This window comes from Choloepus didactylus, chromosome 6, assembly GCF_015220235.1.
Source record: "Choloepus didactylus isolate mChoDid1 chromosome 6, mChoDid1.pri, whole genome shotgun sequence".
Classification (NCBI taxonomy): domain Eukaryota; kingdom Metazoa; phylum Chordata; class Mammalia; order Pilosa; family Megalonychidae; genus Choloepus; species Choloepus didactylus.
In genome coordinates, this window is record NC_051312.1 from 124,556,365 (window position 1) to 124,575,465 (window position 19,101).

The following is a 19,101-nucleotide window of genomic DNA, read 5'->3' on the forward strand; positions in this document are numbered from 1 at the left end:
TGGTTTCCTGTGTCAAATATTTGTTCAATCAGAGCTGAATTGTAAGCTATTCTTGTAATATCTAGTTATTTTGAAAGATTTGTATAATGATTTTGGATTATATGACCAATAAAACTGATGAAACAAACAAACAAAAAATGATTCTGTAACAAAATGTGTATCATGGGTGAGATGAAGTAATGCCAACAATACAAATGCATAGCTCTACTCCAAATTATGTAACATTTATGGAAGCTTAAGATTTGTGTAAAAGATATTTTTCTGAAGTCTTTGTTATATGTTTTTATTATTTGCTATCATTTTAACTTTCAGATTCTAATATCTAAATTCTTCATTCTCAATCTCAATAACAAATGAAATTTGTGATCATTCTTTATAATGTATTAAATGATGTGTCATAAAGTCTCAATGGGTCTTTGGAGAAAAGGCCTAAATGAAGATTTGTTATACAATAAAAATGATAATGTAACAATGGAGGCCATTATGTACTTTAAATGAATGTATCTCAGTGCTTCAAAATAGGAATAGAATAATTGTACTCAGCTTGTAAACAACGAACCCATTTATCAAAAACAAAAGAACTATCAATGCAAAGAAACATTAAAAAAGTAAAATGCCACGTGCATTTTACAGTAGAAAAGTAGAAATGAAAAGAACTACTTACTTGGTACATAAATATGAGTTTGCCCTATTCTTTATTAACAATGACCATAAAATTTAAATGTCTTCATCTATTTAATTTTGAATCACTTTGACCTTGTAGAGAAAAATGTTTGTTTTCTTTCGTCTGGCATAGAAAAAGAAGTCTGGATATCCAATCACCTCTCCCTCACCCCTTTTTTTTTTGTTTGAAATCATTCTGGCACTTCCATTCTCTTTGCTGACATCCAAAAATAGGCCTCAAATAAGACATAGAAATACTGAATTAAGCATATCTTTCTGAGAGACATGGGCCACTTTTCTAGGTACTGGCAGCCTATGTGTGAGGAGCCTGTCCTATTCATAGCAAAGTGGTCATAGGTAATTGCTATGCCTTGGGTCATATAGTCCAAATTTCTTGCATTCCTGGACCTAAGTAACCAAATTAGAGATTTGTGCTTGGCAGAAAAGCTAAACATTATCAAGAATGCTGCCCAGCTGAAGTGCTCTACTTTGGAAAGTGTTTAACCGAGTCAATCACATCATTTTGGCATGTCCTAAAATTGTGATGACAAGACAGACTAAAGTGACATGGAGGCTGAGAAGCATACAGCAAGAAGACAATAAGCAGTAGACAGTAGAAGCCACAAGGCAACAGTCATGAGTAGTCAGTAGCCATGAGGCAGAAAAGAGAGTTGCAAGGAGAAAATCAGCTGTGGCAGTGGAAGCAGACCAGAAGAAGCAAAGCAGACAGAGCAGGACAGAACAGAGTGTTTGGGCCACAGGCCGGCTAGTTACCAGCGTGCTACTGTGTTCTGATCAACATTCCAGTTCCCAAGGACTAGCTGCGCAGAGCTGAGATTGTTTTCTTACTTCTCCATCGTATCCTAACAACAAAGAGCCACCCATCACTTTACATAAACTAATATGTATATGTTTCTTGTCATCTGAAACAGCATAACTGAAACATCCAGCCATAAGCAACACATAGAATCTGTTCCCATGGGGATTGTTATCTCAAATGCCAACAAACTGACTCTGCTTTATAAAAATTTTTTAAGTTGATTTTTTTTTTCTAATGATAAAAGTAAAATTGCATTCAAGGCAGAAGACTTGGAAATTACAGAAAAGCTCAAAGAAGAAAAAAACACTCATAATCCCCACATTCAGAGAGGCTGCTGTGTGCGTGCCAGTCCTCAAGAGTTTTAAAGCAGGGATGACAGGATTTTACACTGGGATTCTGCCTGTCTCCATTTCAGCTGAGGCAGGACACAAGAGATTCCAGATATCCAAGTGAGTTGTGAGAAGACCGTTCAGGAGAACTTGCTTGTGGGATTTGCAAAAACAAACAAAAGCCAAAGCTCCCTTGTTAGGGTTACAAATCCCCTTTCTCACATTGGGTCAGAGGGAGAATTTGCAAGGATGCTTTCTTTAGAGAGAGGGGCTTCAACAGGACTACTGGAAGAGTTTAGAATATTTCCCTTACAACTTTGGAGAAACAGACTGGTGTCTGACTCCTGCCTGAGAAGTCTACGTTGGAGAAACTGTGACCAGTCAGCTGCTTTGACCAAGAGCAAAGGGAGACTGCTTAGCTGGCAATTAGTCTGCACTCCCAGGGTTTCTTGGGGCAAAAGTGGTGTGAGTGTTTCCAATGGAGACACTCATGGGCCACAGGAGAGGCTGAGGTTCAATAGAGCTGGCTCCAGGGATGAAGAGACCTTTGTAAAAAGAAGCTGTGGGTGAATTACTAGACTCCCAGGTGCATGGAGGGTTTAGCTGAGAGCAGAGGAAAATGCATCACCCACATCAAGAAAGCTGCAGAACAGTTCCTATTTGGCCATGGGGTATCTCTGAAAAGTACACTCAAGAAAAGAGTCAGATTTAAAGATCTGCCCAAGCCATAGGGTGTGAAAATCACCCTGCAACCATCACAGTCAAGTAAGAGTTTGTGATATATGTTCTTCTCCCCAACTCTTACTTTTCCTCCTATCCACCCTCCACTTCAACCCTGGAATGGCCAAAAAGCATCATGGAAGGGAGGAGAGGTAGAGGCTTACTGGGAAAGGGAGAGAATCAAAAATCCCTTTCTGCTGCTATATGTTTCTCACTGCAGTAAGCTGTGGTTGTGGGAGGGCAAGTGGCTGCTACTCTGGGTGAAATTGGAATGAATTTGGGACTGGACATTCTAACTAATACCATGTCGAATTGGGACTGTTTTGTGTCTTAAAGGGACAAAAGGACTTTTATTACCTAAGAGAGAACAGAAAAGTCATGGGACTGCCTATGTTTTTACCTAGTGGAATTCAAAAGGAGAGTAGGAGACAAAGTAAAGATACTTTCTGATTATATCCCATGAGTCCTGCTTGCTCAACATGTCAGTTATACAAGTATGGGTATTTAGAAAATGCTCTTACATTATAAATACTGTTTGCAGCCTACTTTTCCCACCTAGCATTTATAGTAGATTGAGTTATATACCCCCCCAAAAAACATGTTGTTAATCTTAACCCATTCCTGTGGGTATGAATCCATTGTAAATGGGAATTTTTGATGAGGTTATTTTTAGTTAATGTGTGGCCAGTTGAATCGGGATGAGTTTTAATCTTATTAATAGAGGCCTTCTAGAGAAGGCCACAGAGAGAAGCCGCAGGGAGCAGCCAGAAGCTGGAAGTCAGCGGAATCCAGATGCCATGTGATGGAAAAGCCAAGGACCAAGGATTGCCAGCAGCCAGTCCCAGATGCCACAATCTTTGGAGAGAAAGCATTGCTTTGCTGACACTGAGATTTTGGACTTCTCCTGGCCTCAAAACCATGAACTAATAAATTCCTGATATATTAAGAATTATATTAAGAATGCTGTGCTACACCAATACTCTTCTACCATCATATCTCTGTACCATAATATATGTATCTACTCCTCCAGTATTGGATATATGAGTTATCTCCAATTTTTTGCAATCATAAGGTTGAAAAGAACATGGATCAATACTAACACTGATGCCTTAATTTGGACATTTTCATGGCCTTAGAATTGTAACTTGTAACTTAATAAATCCCCATTGTTAAAAGGCAACCCATTTCTGATATATTGCATTCCAAAAGCTTTAGCAAATGAAAACAGAGGGAAAACTGAAGATTTCTTTTTGTAGCCTCCTACCAGCCAGGCACTCACATAAACAACATCAATAGTCTGGGTGATTGCTTCCTGATTCAACAGATTCAACTGAAAACCAGAGGTAAGAAGAAAAGTTCTACAAACCCCAGACACATATTTAACTTTTATTTTATCAAATCGTACTTTAAAAGTTATCACTGTTATGTATATATGTCAAAGTTCACAATAAAGAAATGCATTAAAAACAACAGAGTTGTATATGGAAAAACCATCCTTTACATATTATAACTACATTTAATAGGAATATCTTACCAACACTACACTAATACTAGGCATGAATAATTAGCAGCTGATAAGAGCTCTGGGATGTTTTATGTTATGATAATTGCTCAAAGTTGAGAGTGATGATGATTGTACAACTATATGAAGATAATGTAAGAAACTGACTTGGGATATCTTGAGATAGAATATCTATTAAGTGAAATTAGGAACCCACTACTTAATAAATCAGTCCCTCAACTTGAGGTTTGCCCTTGTGAAACTTAGGGCTATAAATGGAAGCCGGAGCCTTCCTATAATTAGGTTTAAGAGGCACCTCTGGAGAACCTCTTTTGTTGCTCAGATGTGGCCTTTCTCTCTCTAAGCCCAATTCAGCAAATAAACTCATTAACCTCTCCCCCACAAGGGATGTGACTTCCAGGCGAACGAATCTCCCTGGCAATGTGGGACATGACTCCCAGGAATGAGCCTGACCCTGGTAGCGAGGGATTGAAAATGCCTTCTTGACCAAAAGGAGGAAAAAGAAGGTAACAAGCTGAGGTCACAGTGGCTGAGAGATCCCAAATAGAGTCAAGAGCCTATCCTGGAGGTTTCTCTTAAGCAAGCTCCAGCTAGACATCCCAAATGGCCACAGTATGCCATGCCCTTACCAAAAGTAGTCCCCAAATACCTAGGTCTCCACCTGAGATTCTATAAAAGATTCACTCTCTAAGTTTTATCTCTCAGAAACTTAAATCCACCAGAGTGTTTCTATGCCAGGCAAGTCTTTAAACCCATAGGCAACAGCCTCTTTAAGAGCAACAATCAGATACAGCCTCCTTCCCCATACTGTCGACACCCCCTTTCAACATGAATAAGTTAGGGTGCTCACTGCCTAGACAGAGAAAGAGATTAAGTAAGACGGAGAAAGAGATTAAGTAAGAGGAAGGGGTAGCAAGAAACAAGATAAGATTTAACAAAGGTCTATGAATACTGAAACTTTATATAAATATATATATATATTTTTGAGATGCTGGGGTGTTGGAATAGCCGGAAGGAGGTAAATGACATGGTGGAACAGTAACCTATAACATTCTTCGAAACCTGCTCTATAGCTACTCATTGAATTATGCTTTGAAAGTCTTCACCTTTTTTATATATACCCTGTATTTCATAATAAGGAAAGAACTGAAATTGCAGAACTGTAACCCATAACAATTTTTTAAATTACCTATATAACTGTTTGCTGAGCTGTACATTGAAAGTTAACACCTTTCTGTATTTATGTTATATTTTACAATAATGGGACTAGCTGAGGTTGTGGAACTGTGACCCATGACATTCTTTGAAATTTGCTAACTACTAGTTAAATCATACTTTTAAAGTTATCACTGTTATGTATATATGTTAAAGTTCACAATAAAAAAATTGTTTGGGTGATTGGTTCCTGGTTCAACAGATTCAATTGAAAACCAGAGGTAAGGAGAAAAGTGCCACAAACCCCAGATACATACTTAACTTTTATTTTATTAGAAATGATTTTGTGCTTCTCTGCTATTTGCCATTTATAGAATAAACAAAAACAGTTAACCTAAATCTCCTTTTCTACGTGTAGGTTGCTAAAAATTACTGAACCATTTAGCAGAAATTACTGCAGGTGAACAGATTCCCAGGGAGACAATGCTCTGGGGCAATCCAGAAGTTACCCCCAATAAACATACACGAAGCCTTTTCTTTAGGAGTTTAGTTCCCAATAGTGACATGAACAGTCTTTTTAAATTTAAGATTTAAATAGTCAAGCTATTAATTAGAATTCAATAAGTATGTCATTCCAAACTGTTTCTATGGAAGAGTTATCGAGCCACAATTGAATTGTCATTTTCCACTTATGCACCTTCTACTTATCCCCATCCAACCACCCTGCAAGGCCAGCGTGACACCCACCTCTTTATGAAGGCCTTCCTAATAATTTCACCCCCATCCATCTTTCTCTCTCATTCCAAAATCTTACTTCGCTCCTATCTGTGCCACCCATTAGACACTTAGTCATGTGCAGCCTTACAATATTATTTAAAATTTCATGTTTGCCTCCCAAATAGCTTATAAATTTCTAATATCCTACACTTTGCAATTTCCCATAGCAGATAACATAACACATACACATCTCACCTCCATATATTTATCAAGAATCTCTTATTCTAATAAAGATAAAAACACCACTAACTTTGACCCCTCAGAATATTGTGATTTAAGTAGTCACAATATAATAAACTTGAAAAAGGGTATATCCTTCCTTTATCATCATGCCTACTGAATATTATGATCATCATTCTCAGCCTGGTTGCTTAGAACCCAGAGTATAAGTTCAATATATTTAAGTAAATTCTGGAACACAAGGGTCAGTGAAGCAGCTACCTGGTGAGTGTTGGTGGTACACAGCAGGAAGATGTCTTTGTTTCTCTTTCTCAGTGACTCCAGACAAACTTCAAAACCAGGATCCCCCTTACCCTAGGCTAGCGGGCAGAACAAACTGAAGAGAGGGGAGCCTCGACTTACTGAAGGTGAAATAACTTCTGCCGACCCCGAACCGAAGAGGGATAGTGCTGCTGAAAACAGCTTGCTACTGATTTGGAGAGGGGAAACAGCCACTTGGAATGAGGTGCCTTGCTCTTTTTTTTTTGGTGGTGGTGAGGAGGGCCTTAATTATAAGTTGGTTTTAATTATTCTTCCTTGGAATAGGAGAGAGACGATGCTCCTGACCAAAGTCCAAAACTGCAAGGGAGGAAATGAAACCACCTGCAGTTTCCGCTGAATCCCAGCACCTGCTGTGTGGCAGGCTGCTCACCTGCTTGCCTCACCGTGGTTCCTGGGGACCAGCCAGCCCCCTCCCCTACTGCCAGGCGGCTGCTTTCAGCTTTCCCCCAGAAGTCCTTCACCAGACCATCTGGAACTGGGGAACGAGTTCCAAGTTCCTTTGCCAGAATTCTGTTTTGAAATCTGCCTGCTCCTCCCCTCAGCCCCAATGCTGGTCACAGGCCAAAACCTGACCTCAATTGCCTGGAGAAAATACACATCAAGAGAGAATGTATCTAAATGTTAAAGAGTCGATATAGGGATTGCTGTCATTTAATATTCAAAAGGGGACTATATTACCTTCATCCTGGACTCACAAAGTGTGTAGTCCACCTAAATCCATTAGCTTTAGTGGAAACAGTAGGCCAAAGGCCAAAAACTCATCCAAGCCAGAAACTCACATGAACTCCCCTTTCTCCTGTCTCCAACAGGCAATCAGCCACCAAGTTCTACTGATTTAACTCTCCAAATATTTCTTAAATCTGTCCCCTTCTCCTCATGCCTAGTCAAGGTGCCTGTACATACATTTCTCCTCTCTAATCCAGGCTTCATCCCACACCCAGAGCCATCCACCCAAGGAGAAATCTGACTCTGTCACTCTGATGCTCCAAACATTTCAATGGCTCCTCCTCACCTCCAGGCTTATCAAGCCCAGGCTCATCAGCATGGCCCACAGGGCCCCACCATGACCCACCGCTGCTCACCTCCTAGCCCACTCTCCTGCTGCTCACTCGGTATCCTGTGATAGCACTGCTGATGGTGCCTGCTGGTCCACCACAGCCCTTCGCTTCTCCACCTAATGTTGGTCACTCCGTTTGGAATGCCCTGCCCATCTTTGTTCGCCCACACCTCCTTCAAGATGCAGCTTAGGCATCTCCTCCTCCAGAAGGTCTTCCATGAGCCCTCAGATAGGGTCAAAGATCTCTGTGTCCACAGTTACTATCTTCTCCTTTACCACATTGTACTGAATATACTGTTTTTAAAACTGTCTCCCTCACTTGACGGTAAGACAGTAGAGAACACCTTTGTATCTCTGGTCCTTGATTTATAATAACATTGCGAAATATATATGCTAAATAAATGAGTGTTGCTGAATAGAAATATTGTTGAATTATGATATGGGAAAAAATCCACCTTATGGGGTTCTCACTCTAGAGAGGAACTCAGAGGTGCTGAGACTTCTAACTCCTGATGCTGTAAAACACTATGAGGAGGGCCATTGAGGCAGAGACACATTCCAAAGACAACTGCTCTAAGGCTGTAAACAGAGGAGCTTGTCATACCTGGCAGCTCCAAAAGTAAGAGGTGAATTTGCAATGCTACCCTTAACATCTGTTCCAGGTTGCTAGAGCTGCCGTTATATGAAATACCAGAAATGACTGGCTTTTATAAAGGGTTATTTGGTTACAAATTCACAGTTCTAAAGCCACAGAAGTGTCCAAACTAAGGCATCAACAAGAGGATACCTTCACTGAAGAATGGCCGATGGCATCCAGAAAAGCTTTGTTAGCTGGGAAGGCACATGACTGGCATCTGTTGGTCCTTTGCTCCCAGGCTGCGTTTCTAAACAGCTTTCTCTAAAATGTCTCTGGGTCTCTCTTAGCTTCTCTGGGACAAACTCTGGGCTTCATCTCTTGGCTTAGCATCTCCAAATGTCCTTCTGTCCACATCTCCAAGCATCTTTAAATATCTCTAAGCATCAGCAAGCATCTGGGTCTGTGTCAGCTTTTAGCTTCTCTCTTAAATACTCCAGTGAACTAATCAAGACCCACCATCAATGGGTGGGCCACACCTCCATGGAAATAATCTAATCAAAAGTAACACCCACAGTTGGGTGAGCCATCTCCATGGGAACACTCAATCAAAAGGTTCCACCCTAATCAAAAGACTAATAAATCTGCCCCCACAAGATTGTATTAAAGAACATGGCTTTTTGGGGGGCATAATATATCCAAACAGGGACAATATCTAATTCTGCTGGTTGGTTGAACTTCAAGAAAAAAATCTTGATGAGTACCTACCTCACAGGAAGGAAGGCAGAACCAAGCCAAAGAAGAAGCTGGGACCTGGCTTCTCCCCAAATGACTCAGGCCTGGGGAGGTGCAGAATATTCCTTCTTTAAGGGGCTGCCACCAGTGAGCTTCTGCAGCGCCTGATAGATGAAGCTCAGGTGAGCTGAAAACTGTAATTATTGGAAATTGTGGCATTTACAATATCTGTTAATTGGTTTTTAGGCACATGTAAATTGTTTATAGCAAAAAAAAAATTACATTTATGGATCATTTTGTTTCTGTGGACTCTCCTTAAGCATCTGGGAGGCCAGAACAAGGTGATATAAATTGATGCACGGGGAAAGGGAGAAGATAGCTGGGGGAGAAGCTGGAGGGAGAGCTCAGTAGAGCGGTGTATACAAAACACCAGGTAGAGATCCGTGAAGGTGGAGCTAATGTGGCTTTGAAGGTGGAGACAGCTACCCTGGAGGGAATACATTACTCATAAACCTTTTAAAGAGTTTTGCCTGGATGACTGTGGGCAGCCACAATCTAATGTATTGGCCTTTCCAGTTGCCTGATTGGAGGTGGTGCTATACGTAGGGAACCTATGACTAAGAATGAATTTTGGTGGCCAGGGAGGGGGGTGTTGCTGAGATTAGGGGAATAATTTATTCCCTTTAGGAGAAAAGGCACCAGGAAGCAGGCCAGGGAGAGTGGTGGGGATGGCCCTACTCCCCTTGGCATACTTCCCCTCCAACGCTTGGAATTTCTCCTCCCAGCCAAACACTGGCACTTTTTCTGCTCTGAGAAGGGAAGCATCTAATACCCTTTACCTGGGTACAACTTTCAGCAAGCAGAGTTCTCACTGGGTCTTTGGTGGTTCTGAAGGGGACCTGCAAAGTTCAGGCTCAAGTACAAATGTAGTGATTCAGGAACTTAGACCTGCTCTAAAATATGCACAATAAAAAAAAGTCATTTTTAATTGTTCTTTTCTTAGAGCTAGGAGAGGATTTTGTGAGTGTGTGTGTGCGTTCAAAGATATTGTAACAGAAGCTGAAAAATAAGAGGAAAGGAATAAGGGAAGAAAAGTGGTGCCAGGACTCCTTGTCTTGTGGGTTAGCTGGTATCTGAGCCCTTTTGAACTCTGATTCTCAGGATTTTTAATAGTGTAGGAGGTGCCAAGGTCAATGGACAAGGGCAAGAATGTCTAAGGTAGACATCTGACATGACACAGGGCAATCCCAGATCGCGAGCCCCATGGAACATCCTGTTTTGGAGGAGCAACCCCCCAGGCAGGTGCCAGCCTCATTTGAGTAGTTGGAGCCTCATGTGAGATGCTGTTTATCATACCACAGAAACACCCCTGGGTACTTTAATTCTAAGACATGTACTAGGAATTTTGGAGTGGGTGGTGGTTTGAGTACACTGTTATGATTGGCTTGTGGACTGGAGCTCCTCTGCCTTCTGAATCAGACGGGAGCACACTGGGGAAAAGCTGACTGATTTATCAAGCTGAGTCACCTACTGTAGCCCATGGAGCCCAAGCTCTTCCTATGGATATAGTGGATAGGTCGGCTATAACACTCATGGCTCCTGGAGTGTGGGGGAGGAGGAGGCTTAGGGAGAGACAGCAGAAGCTGCAGACAACGAGCATGTAAAGATTGTACCAGGCCATGCAGATGTGGCAGGCACCACGTCTCAGACTCAGAAAAAGCAGTGTATAAGGGAAATTGTCCCCATCAAAAAGCTTTCCATGGAGTGGACTAGTATAGGATTATAAGTACCCGTCTGTCCCATCACTATCTATGCTGCTGGAAGCTGCAGGGTTGGGATGAAGGGAGGGGTCTTCCTCTAGAAAAGCATGATTTGCTGAAAGAATTTAGTGACCTTTCAGTCTGTTTCTTGGAAAACAGCAAAGTCAGGAGAGAAAAAAAGAACAGAAATATGATCACAAAAGTCAAAGAGCAGTTCCCTGCTGATCAAAGGGTCTTCTACTAGAGATCAATCAGTGAAGACATTTATTGAACTTACTGTTATAAGCTGAGTCCTAAACTAGGTACCCTGGATTTGGGTTTCAGGGAAAACTACACAAAATTTCCCTATCTCTGGCTCCAAAGAGCTTATGGTTTTACTGAGGAAAGTGAGTTGAGGTCATTTGGGTCCACAGGGGGTACTTGCCAAGTGCCCCTGAGGATAGAGGCAGCTGCTAAGAGTTCAGGGAAGGAAGAGATCCATGGACTGGGTGCCCAGGAAAGCATGTGAGGAGATAAGACCTGAGAGGAGCCTTGGGAAAGGGAGGATTTAGATGGGCAGAGTGTGAGTAAAGGTGTGTGTGTATAGAATTAGTGTGAGATCCAACATGGTGCCCCTGGCTGGAGCAGAGGGCTTTCCTGGAGATAACCTTGAGGCATCAGAGACAGATCTATGTGGTGATGACTGTAAGTTTCAGAGCAGTGATACTGGTGACAGTGTCTAGGTAAGCAGACTGACTGGATGTGCGGGAAGTGAGGGCAGGAAGAGCAGGGAAATCTGTTTGGAGGGTTCTGTAATGGGGTGATGTGGACCTCAGCATGACTGAGGCAAAAGGAATGGAAAATAAGTAATGGACTGCTGAAACTGCAGCTAAGAAAAGAGACATTTTTATATACTTCTATGGCATCTGGAAGAAAAGAAAAGAGCCACAAATAAAACAGATGACAGCAATTTTTTAAATAAGCTGTGAAAAGTTCTGTAGTTTAAAATCCTAAAAAAAAAAAGAAAAACCTGTATTGCCATCTGGTCGGATGATACCATTTAAATCAAAGGGCTGGACTTTGGGGGATTTAATTAAGACTTGCAGGATTTTCCCCAGGTCATCTGGGAGTCTCAGAGGGTTCTGTCTTCAAAGCACCTCGGCCCACTGCTGCTCCCATCCCTGCCACAGCAGCACCTCCAGGACAGTCACTGAGGGGCTGAGGAGCTGGGTTTACACAGGCAGCACTTGGTATTATTTGTGTTTATTTGGTGGGTGGAAGGACGGGTGATGGAAATAATGGGGGCAGCAAGTTCAGTAGATTCAATCATGTACTCCAACAAACACATGCTCTTAAATCCTAATCCGTGTCCCTATGGGTGTGAACCCATTGTAAATAGGACCTTTTGAAGAGGCTATTTTTAGTTAAGATTTGACCAGTTGAATGGGAGTGGACCTTAAGCCATATTACTAGAGGCCTTATAAAGAGAAGAAACCAGAAGCCAGTAGTCACAGAAAGATGGGAAGAGCCAGAAGTCAAAAGTCAGAAGAAAACTGGAAGAGTAGATGATAGAAGAAGCTATTGTCATTGACAGGTGACAGATATACAAGCCAAGAAACCCCAAAGGTTATTGGCAGTCATCTCCAGAACCATACAGGCTCTGGGAGAAAGCGAGCCTTGCCGATATCTTGATTTTGGAATTCTAGCCTTAAAACTCTGGGCCAATAAATTCCTGTTGTTAAGCCAATCCATTGTGTGGTATCTGTCATAGCAGCCTGGAAATGAAGACACGCCTCCGGCCCCTCCCCCCACTCACCATAATCACTATTTATACACTCTCCTAATACTGATGCATTGATTTCCCTTCCAATGTACACATTGCTACACATCCCCACTGTCCCATGTCTGGATCACATCACCCACAAAGCCACACACACACTGGACATGTGCTGCGGGGGTCAGGGGTGGGGGTCGGAGACCTACACTTCCATTCCTCGGTATTACAGTGGTCTCGAGCAGGCCGTCCCTGAGCCTTGCTAGTCTCTTCTGGGAAAAATAAGGATAATAATATTTGTTGTTTCTACCTTAAAGGATTTTTGAGGGGATCAAGTGAACACGGTAGACTTTAAAGTACTGCGTATATTTAAGAAGTCACCAGTGACATATTTCTGGATAATTTTAAAGAATCAGGAGACAGAGGTATCTAAATACTTCTTTCTTTTGGCCAATTTTTACTGAAACGAGTTTGCTTTACTCTTTCAGAAATTCTTGAGACTTCCATGTTGCCCATCCTTAGCCATTTGCTGTTTTCTGACACTGAACATAACACTCAACAGCTAATGTGAAGAACCTATGACTACGATTGGTTCAAGGAAGAAAACTTCACAAGGCCAAGATCTAATGAGCTTGTGGACATCACAGCATTTGTGTTTATGTGTAACCCACACTTAATGGACAGTAAAACAAAACAAAAACAAAGAGTAAAAAGCAATTCTTCCAGTTGCCAGTCTCAACAGCTCCAGGGGCAGAAGATCCCTTTGATCCTGCCAAGCAAGTTTAAAGTGAGAACGTACCACAGGGTTTATACATTTACATCAGGGATAGCCCTCTCGATTATCCCAAACTGCAGGGTTTCCCGAGGCATATTAACAGCCCCTCAACTCATGCAAAGGAGTGGATTGTGGGAATGATGTGCTCCGGTATTTAGGATGGAATCCCTGACTGCACAATTGAATCCTCTGGGACACTTTAAGAAAACACCCATGCCCAGTGTGATCACAGCCCAATTAAACGAGAATGTCTTGGGGTGGGGCCTGGCATCAGTAGTTTTGAAAGGGCCCCAGGTGGTTGTAATTTACAGTTGGGGTTGAGAATCAGTTTTAGGAGAGCCTTTGGCCTAAGGTCTGTCATCAGAGACACGGGCAGACACATCAGGAAATGTCTCATTAGCCCTGGTGCACAGGTGGGCAGCAAAGAGAGGAGAAGCAAGGTAAGTGTGAGAAAGACCCTCCTGGACAGGTGAGTCTCAGCGCTTGCCACACCAACATTACATTACTTTTAGCTGGCCTGTAGCCCCTGCTCAGAAAATCCTGCCCCAAGTTATCCTTTCCCAGGGGGTGCCATGGATTGGATGCCGAACCCCAATCCATAGGCTAGAAACCCATCAGGTGACCGGTCATGATGGGCTGAGACCATGAGAATCTGGACCAGAGAATGTGGAGAGGATGGGCCAGTTGAAGATGCAGCAGCACGACGGGAGGGAATCAAGGAGAGCCTGGGAGGAGAGGTGGGTGGGCCGTGCGAGGCAAGCACCCTGAGTCGCCGGTCCCTAGAGCTGTCTTGGTTCCCCAAGTCCTTCCAATTCCAGTTTCAGTCCACACGTAACCTGTCTGCAAAGCCCCCTCTTCCTAAGGTGGCCTGAGTGAGACTCTTTCGCCACCCAAAGACCCCGACTTGCCTGAGCACAATGAAGACTGACCTTGGCGAAGGAAGGACACCCAGAAAGGAGCAAGGCAGAGAGAAGCAGCAGCACCGAGGAGCAATAACAGAGGAGGGTAACTCCCAAAATGTGCAGAAGCAAGCAAGAGTAATTGTAGAAGAGCAAAGAATGGTCATTAACAGGGATAATGGAAGGGAAACTCAAGAGAATTTTCAGTCAGGGGGCAAAGCCTTAGCAATGTAAAAACTTGACGTTGAGAAAATGCAGAATCTAAAGGATGATAGAAGAGGACAACATGGATAGAAGAGAAGAGGACAAAGATTGTGCTCCCCCCGCTCTGTTTTGTGCTGCTGAGGAGCTGCCTCTGCAGGCTGCATTACTCAGGCCCTCACAACCTGGTCAGCTGCTTCCAGCTGGGTTTGGCCACCGGGAGGCACTGGCAGGAGGTTGGAGGGTGAGAAGAGAGGAAAAGCCAAGGTACTTTTCCTATTTCTCTGCCTCACTCAGAACTTCTGGCAGTCACTCTCTCTCCCATTGTCTCCAAATCCCCAGACAGGCTTCTCAGGGTTCCAGCTTCTGCTGGGGGGATCCTAGTCTGTGGGCTCTGATATCACCACCTACTTACTCCCTTTGCCTCGCCAGCCAGTGGTGTGCTGGGCCTGGCTTGTACTGGCTCACAAGAACAGACTGTTAAATATTCAGGAATTTTGCAAATTGGTTGTTAAGTTGTTGCTAGCTTGATATAGGCCAAAATCAGGGCTTTTAATCTAGGAGAGCCAGTTACCAGCATTCTACGCCTCAAGCCTAGGGGTGATGGAGGCCTCCTGCCCTTGCCAATCTCTGGCTTATCTCACTGTCTCCTGGCCAGTTTCTCTGCTTCTTTTTATCACCATGTAACCAATTCCCTGCACTGAATTCTATTTCAGATACTGAGTAGTTTATGTTTTCCTGATTGGACCCCTACTAGTATGTACACATTTAGCTTTACTAACTCTTTTAGGAAGGATTAGAGGTAAACACTCAATTCACAACACGTGAGGTTTATTGTTTGCTTGTTTGTCTAGTAATCCTATTAACAAACTTATGCTTGTGATTAAGTAATTTTTAAAGCAAATTAATTATGTTAAAAGTTAAAAAGCACACTAACAGGGTATTGTTTAATTAGTAAAAGAAGCACATCTAAATGAGCATCAGGTTACTTGACCAAGAACTCAGGATGAATGGTCTGTGCAACTGGGTTTGCCAACTGGCATAGAAAATGGAAAGTGGGAGGAAATTTAAATAAGATCCATTAACTACGTATAGTAATATATCTAGCAATCAATCATGTTTCTCTGCTTAAAAGCCTCTTCCCTACAATTTCTTTCCTAGATTTCATCAAAGGTGACACTGCATTTTCATCTTACAAGCTCTTTGTCATTGTTTGGTTGTTCCACAGTCTTTTCCCTAAAAGAAATATATCAGGGGACTTAGAAACAGATGGAAATAAATGGTGCCAGGACAACTGGAAAAATTAATTTATATAATTATCTGACTTTACAGACAAATGTATTTCAAATGAATTAAAAAGTTAAAGTTTTAAAAAAGACTTAAAAACTAGAAGTGAATATTGATTTAAACTCTAGATGAGGGAGAACTTTCTAATCTTATAAACAAAAGGAAAGTTAAAAAAAACTTGTTATATTTGACTACATAAAAATGAATGACAGAAGACACAGCAATAGATGATGGATGATAGATAGGGAGGTTGGGAGGGAAAGAAAGAAATGGTGGTGCGACAGGATGTTAAAGGTGCTGGATCGCGATATTGGGGGAAGGGGGTCGGGGTATGCTGGAGTTCTGTGTATGGGTTTTGTACTGTTTTTGCAACTGTTCCTATAAGTTTGAATTTATTTCAAAATAAAATTTAAAAAAAAATGAACGAATAAGAAACTTCCATTTTCAGATAAATAGAAGTTAAGTGCAAAATGAAAACTGGGAAATATGTTTATAACAAATAAGACAAAAGTCAATTTCCTTAATTATAGACAAACATATAAAATCAATAAGAAAAAAACCACACTAAGACTCTGTCAAACAGTATTGGTTGCCTTCAAGAATCTATTCCCCTAGCTCCCCTCCTTTCTGATTTCATGGGCAGCAAAGCGTTCCTTCCCAGGGGATGGATCATGATTGGTCTAAGTCTAACTTTTCTATCCCACTCCTTGCTCTCTTGATTCTCTTGCAGCTAAAGGCGGCCACATGACCTGGTTCTGGCCAATGAAACATAAAGGGGAAATCTGCTGGATGGCCATCTGGGAAAGCTTTTACTATCATGGCAAAAGGGACAGATGCAGTTGGCCTCACCATTTTCCCCTTCTTTATGTCTTGAACATGGATTTGATGTCTGGAGCAGGTGCAGTCATCTTGCATTGCACAGGCACCACCTGACATCCTTAAATCCCTAAACTGGCTAGCATGTGCTTACTTCCAGACATTTTGTTATGCTGGGAAAATTCACCCACAATTTCTTGAAACCATGGTTAGATTTTCTATTATTTGCAAAAAAAAAACAAGCATTCCCAATACCCTTAAATACAAGTGGACAAAGATATGAATAGACAATTTGCAAATCAAGAAATGTAAATGATTAGTAAACATATGAAAAAAGTTCCAGTTCACCTATAACCATAGTGTTAGAAATTAAAACAAGTACAAGATAACTTTTTTTTTTTTTTGCCTACAAAATTGGCAAAGATTTTTGAAAAATAATAACATCATTCAGTACTGGGAAGGGTATGGTAAAATAGGGGCCTTCCCACCCTTCTAATCAAAATGCAATTTGGTAGAACATTTTAGAAAGCAATTAGGTAATGCTAAACAAGTATTTAGAAAATATATTATTTAAACTAATGATTTTACATTTGGAATTTTGCCCTATGGAGATGATTTAAATTGAATTAAGGATATAAGCACAAAGGTTTGCCACAGGGTTATTTAACATAACAATAATAAACAAGTAGAATAAAAATCAAATAAGTGGCTAAAATATTGAAATGGTTAATTAAATTACAAAATATATACAATAGAAAAATAATGTTGACTATGAGTCTTTAATTTGAAGGGTTATTTTTATGTTATGATACATAAATAACAAACAAAAATATACATAGTATGATCACAACTGTATTAAAAGTGAATGTAAACCTTAAACTAAAGTCATGCTTGAAGATCAGAGCTGTCTGAGGACTGCCCGTAGTCACAACCTCTCCAGACAGGTTCTCCTCAAGACAAGTTTTCTTTCTTTTCTGCCTCCCTCCCCCTCCCTCCCCCTCCCTCCTTCCCTTCTTCCCATCCTCCCATCCTGTTTGCTCAGTACCAAGGCCTCTGTCTCCCAAGTTTCCTGGGGTGGGGGGTGGGGGGTGTAACTCCAGGATTCCCCTTTCCCGGATGCAGAGCCGGCTTCATGGGCGCCACCTCTGCCACAGCTAGGTTTACTGCTCAGCTGTTGCCGTCTTGAAATCCTTAATAATTTTTTTAGCCAGGGCCCACATTTTCATTACGACCCGCAAATTATGGAGGTGGTCCTGCCCAGAGGGGTCACCTTTGGGAATCCTGCCTACTGTGGGGTGTCTTTCTGAACTCCCACCTGCCTAGACCCTGCGGGCTAGTTCACAAGAACCGGAGGGCAGAAGCAGCTTCCCAGCTCTCCCTTCTTAGAGCCCGTTCTTTACCATTTGTCAGTCCTTTCAATCCTTGGAAGGTGAGTTTTTTGTTTATGTAGCTTTGTTGGTTTTCAGTTTCTGACAAGTGTGGGTCTGAATGATGTAACCAACAATCACCACAAAGTAGAAATCCTGCAAGTAGAATTTAAGAGCCTAAGAAAAAATCTAAAATTTTGAATTTGTAACTTAAATATATTTAATATAAACTTAAAAAAAAAATAAAAGTGAATGTAGGAAAACAGTTGGATAACTCCATCAGCTATGGATAGATAAACAAAATGTGGTGTATCTATACAATGGAGTATTATTCAGCCATAAAAAGGAAGGAAGTACTGATACAAGCTACAACGTGAATGAACTTTGAAAACATTGTGCTAAGAGGCCAGACTCAAAATGTCACATATTGTATGATTCCATTCATATGAAATATCCAGAATAGGTAAATCCATAGCAACAGAATGCAGATTGGTGGTTACCAGGGCTTGAGGAAGGAAATGGGGAGTAACTGATGTTGGAGATTGAATCATGTCCCCCACAAATGGCATGTTCAGGTCCCAACCCCTGATCTGATATGTGTGTGTGAACCCATTTGTAAATAGGACCTTTGAAGATTAATTATTAGTTAAGGTGTGCCCAAACTGGAAGAGGTTGGACCTTAGGCAAATATGGATGGAGTCCTTATGAGCAAAGGAAATTGGACACAAAAAAAGAGATGCCACCAGAAGAGCAAGAATCTAGTAGTCAATGGAACCAGAAGAGAAAGAAGATGGTACTATATGCATTGCCATGTGACAGAAAATCCAAGGGCCCGAGGATCACTGGCAGCCAGCCCAAAATGTCACAGTCTTCAGGGAGAAAGCATTGCTGTGCTGATGCTTCAATTTTGGACTTCTCCTAGCCTCAAAATCATGAGGCAATATATTTCCATTGTTTAAGTCAATTGACTTTTATGATGGTTAAGTTCATAAGTTTTGGTGTCCAGTTGTTTGGTCAAGCAAGCAGTGTCCTGATTATTATAGTGAGGACGTTTCATAGACTTAAATCATCAATAAGTTGATTGCATCTATGGCTGATTACATCTACAATCAACTGAGGAAATTACCTTCAACAATGAGCGAAGTCTTATCCAATCAGTTGAAGGCTTTAAAAAGAGAAGTGATAATTTCAGCAGTCAGAAGTGAAGAAGCCAGCCAGCTTCTCCTAGGGAATTCATCACAAACCTGTATCGGAGTTCCCAGCTTGCATCCTGACTTACGGAATTTGGACTTGGGCATCCCCACAGCCATGTGAGACAATTCTTATAAAAATCTTATCATATTTATAGATATCTTCTGTTGGTTCTGTTTCCATAAAGAGCCCTGACTAA

At 41.6% G+C, this 19,101-nt stretch overlaps 1 protein-coding gene across 4 annotated transcripts in view; it reads right to left on the reverse strand.

Moving 5' to 3' along the window:
• Positions 1-19,101, reverse strand: part of EXPH5 (exophilin 5) — an 84,243-nt gene that overhangs the window by 53,905 nt on the left and 11,237 nt on the right. Inside the window, exon 1 of one of the 4 annotated variants that reach the window (XM_037841345.1) lies at positions 17,745-17,865. The exons of the other annotated variants lie outside the window; for them this stretch is intronic. The gene's annotated coding sequence lies outside the window, so the exon portion shown is untranslated. Of the gene's footprint in view, positions 1-17,744; positions 17,866-19,101 lie in introns of those variants that run through there. 4 annotated transcript variants of the gene reach the window in all.